The sequence below is a fragment of the Perognathus longimembris genome, chromosome 28 (genome assembly GCF_023159225.1).
Source record: "Perognathus longimembris pacificus isolate PPM17 chromosome 28, ASM2315922v1, whole genome shotgun sequence".
Classification (NCBI taxonomy): Eukaryota; Metazoa; Chordata; class Mammalia; order Rodentia; family Heteromyidae; genus Perognathus; species Perognathus longimembris.
In genome coordinates, this window is record NC_063188.1 from 86,434,761 (window position 1) to 86,438,623 (window position 3,863).

Here is a 3,863-nt window from a genome sequence, read left to right on the forward strand (position 1 = left end):
GGATTTTCTTTCCGGGGAGATACTCTTCACTGAGCTCTCAGTAGACTAGCCAGAAATTCTTCCCATGGCTAGCGACAATTTCCTGCATTCAGCTGAGTGCGTTCTAAACCTTTCTCCCGCAGCTGCAGGAGGTGTGCAGCCAGGCTGCGAGGCTGAGTCTGTGCTACTCCTGTTCCAGGTCATCGCCTTGCAGGCTTAGGCTCGGAGCCTGCTGAGTTAAGGGAGGGCGGAGGGGGTGATTGCCAAGGGCTTTTCAGCTCAGACTTTTTGGCATTCTCTTTGACAAGGCTGGAAGTAGCCAGAGTTCTAATCCTCACAACTGGATGTAGCTGTATGCCTGTGAAAGGCAGCTGTTGATTGATTGGGAGGTTTGGATGTTTATGGCTCTTTTGGCAGTTCCTTGGAACCATTGTTAATAGACAGCTTTGGCTTTGCCTGTCCAACATTTGGTCCCCCTGGATGCATTGCTCACACTTTGGGGTAAGTCCTGCCCTCTGACTTTTAACCTGTGCCTTGTGAGAGACACCATCATATGGGGAGGGGGACAGAAATCAGGTGCCTGGAACACTTGAAACTACCCTTCCCCTAACCCTGACAATTATGATTGGGTCAGCAGTGGATGTGTAACCCAACGTCCCAGAAACAATTCAAAAGGAACTTGCTGTTTCTAATGAGAAAGAGAACCACACTTTCGCTGGGGGTGGGGCAGTTGCCAAAAATGAAAGGCTATATAGGCTTAGCCTGATTGGCAGCCTGAGAATGGAAACAACAAAGTATCAGGTGACAGAATGTAAGTTTGAGCTCCTGGATCTACTTGAGCCTGAAGCAAGCCCTGTCCCAAGATGTTTCAGTTCCAGGTGCCAATTAATTTGCATGCTTTTCTTATATCACTTTCACCTGGGATTTCTGTCATTTGCAGGTAATAGTCATAATTTCCCCTTCATCTACTGGTCAGTCCTCCTAAGGTAAATTTAGGAACTGTATTTCAGGAGGTATGAAACCGGGATGAAAACTGGAATCTCTCCTTCCACTGCAGAGTGTGGGCCCAGGAGCTCTGTTATCCTTTTTGATTTTTAAAAGGTAGTGGGACTTGAACTCAGGGCCTCTTGTCATTGAATAGCTCTTTCATTCAAGGCTGGTGCTTTACCACTTAAGCCCACCTCTGGTTTGGGCTTTCTGGTGATTAATTGGAGATCAGAGTCTCATGAGCTGAACACAAGTGGCTCATACCTGTAATCCTAGCTACTCCAGAGTCTGAGATCTAAGGATCCTGGTTCGAAGCTAGACTAGGTAGGAAAGTCTACAATTAACCACCAAAAAAAGCCGGAGGTAAAGCTGTGGCTCAACAGGTAGAGTACTAGCTTTGAGCAATAAAACTCAGGGACAGCACGTAGGCCCTGAATTCTAGCCCCAGGACTGGCGCGCATGCCCCCCTCCCCCACCATTGTTTCATGGACTTTTCTGCCTGGGCTAACTTTGAACCTTGGTTCTCATATTTCAGTTTTTAGATTAGCTAGGACTATAGGCAAGAGCCACCAGCACCTGACCCTTTTAGTTTTCTTTTTCTTGTCCCTGTATGTCTTCTGAAAGGAACCACCCAGAAACAAGGCTATGGGGCCTGATCATCTTGGTCCTGGCTGTGCTAGAGGGCAAGGGAGGATTGCTATTGTTTCCAGCAGAGTCTGTCCAAGACTTCGAGCCTTGTTCTCACACCCAATCCTGGAGCTGTCTTCCCAAGATTAACTTCTCTGCTTTGGTTTTCTGGTTTATTTTCTTGCCCAGTTTCCAAGGACATTTTTCTTGATTCTCATCTTAATGTAATCTTTTATATTCTAGTTCACAGATACTACCAAGGCCTGAGTCTGAACACAGTTCTTACTAGTAGCTGCCTGGTAATTGATAGCTTGTTAGGGCATGAATTATATTACTCCCTTTCCCTTGGCTACCATGCATTCTTAATACTTTGCCTTCCTTCTTAAAAAAATTTTTTTTTGTACAGGTCCTAGGTCTTGAACTCAGGGCCTGGGTGCTGTCCTTCAGTGTGTGTGTGTGTGTGTGTGTGTGTGTGTGTGTGTGTGTGTTAGTGTTGTTGTTGTTGTTCAAGGCTAGTGCTCTACCACTTGAGCCACAGATCCACTTCCAGCTTTTCTGAATAGTTTATTGGAGGAAAGAGTCTCACAGACTGTGGGGTCTGGGCTGGCTTCAAACCTGGATCTTCAGATTTCAGCCTCCTGAGTAATTAGGATTACATACATGAGCCACTAGCTCCCAGCTGTCTTCTTTCAAGTAGTTCTCAGCACCCAAGTCTTCCACAAAGCCTTACCATGTTCCCTGGCTCTTGCCTAGACAAGAACAAGGCCCCTCACTTCTCACAACATAAAATACTGAGAGATAGCAGAGCTGGGGTCAGGAAAATACTCTAGTTAATTTTTCTGACTTCCCATTTGATTCCCTCTCTCCTTCTCATCTTGTATCATAGGGACTGAATAATAAAATTCACAATTCCTGGATTCCTAATGGTGGTCCTGTGACTTAGTGGTAAAGAGAAATCTTTAGGAATGGTTCTCCTTTTCAAATAAGGCAAAACCTTGATGGGAGAAGACTTTCTTTTTTTTTGTGCTGGTCCTGGGGCTTGAACTCAGCTTAGGTGCTGTCCCTGACCTTTGCTCAAGGCTAGTGCTCTACAACTTGAGCCACAGCTCAACTTCTGGTTTTCTTGGGTGGTTACTTGGAGATGAAAGTCTCAGACTTTCCTGCCCAAACTTTGAACCATGATCCTCAGATCTCAGCCTCCTGTGTAGCTAGGATTACAGGCATGAGCCATTGGAGTCTGACTTACTTTCCCTATTAAATTTCCAGGATTCTTTTTCTGTGTCATTTATTTTGGATTTAGCACCCTATTCTTTTTTCTTTCTCTTTCTTTTCTCTCTCTCTCTCTCTCTCTCTCTCTCTCTGTGTGTGTGTGTGTGTGTGTGTGTGTGTGTGTGTGTGTAACCTGGAGCTTGAACTCAGGACCTAGGCGCTGTCCCTGAATTTTTTCACTCAAGACTGATACTCTGCCACTTGAGCCATAGCTCTACTCCTATCTTTTTGTGGTTAATTGGAGATAAGAGTCTCCCAAACTTTGCTGCCTGGGCTAGCTGTGAACCACGATCTTCAGATCTCAGCTTCCCGAGTACCTAGGATTATAGGTGTGAGCCACCAGTGCCTGGCTTGATCCTGTTCATTTTATGTACTTGTATTTCTAGGCGTAATTGTAGCAGTCTAGGGACTTCATATACAGTGGCTGATATATAATGTGCTTTAGCAAATGATTTCTTGTGGGACACAAAACCCTAGTTAGTGCTTGCTGTAGCCCAGACCAACCTCCAACTCGGAGGTCAATATCTCCTGTCAATATCTCTCAAGTGCTGGGATTATGGGTTGTTGACCACCATGTTAAACTCATGTTATACTTTTACCCACCTGGCAGCACTGAAGACTTGTTTTCAGCAGCTTTCCCACAAACATGCATTGTGCTAGGACATTACAGTGACATTAATAGGGGATTGGAGTTTTCCAGTTCCCTTCTGTTCTCATGGGACCACAGTTACCAACAACAGCCTGTTGTTGACAGTGTCAGGTAGCTGAAGCTCCCAGGTCCATGTATGGATGTGGGAAATGTGCTTCTGCCAGGGTGGGGCTGTAGTGGGCCTGGGGACTGAATCTGCTGGGCAACCATGCATTTACTACAGCATCTGTACAAACAACCAATCATGCAGCTCTGGGCCTGAGGTCCAAAGGATGGAACCTGCCTGGTTGGAGCCTGCAAGGAGATAAAGAGGGAGAGCGGGCCTTGTAAGGCTCTTGCCAGCTCCTACTTC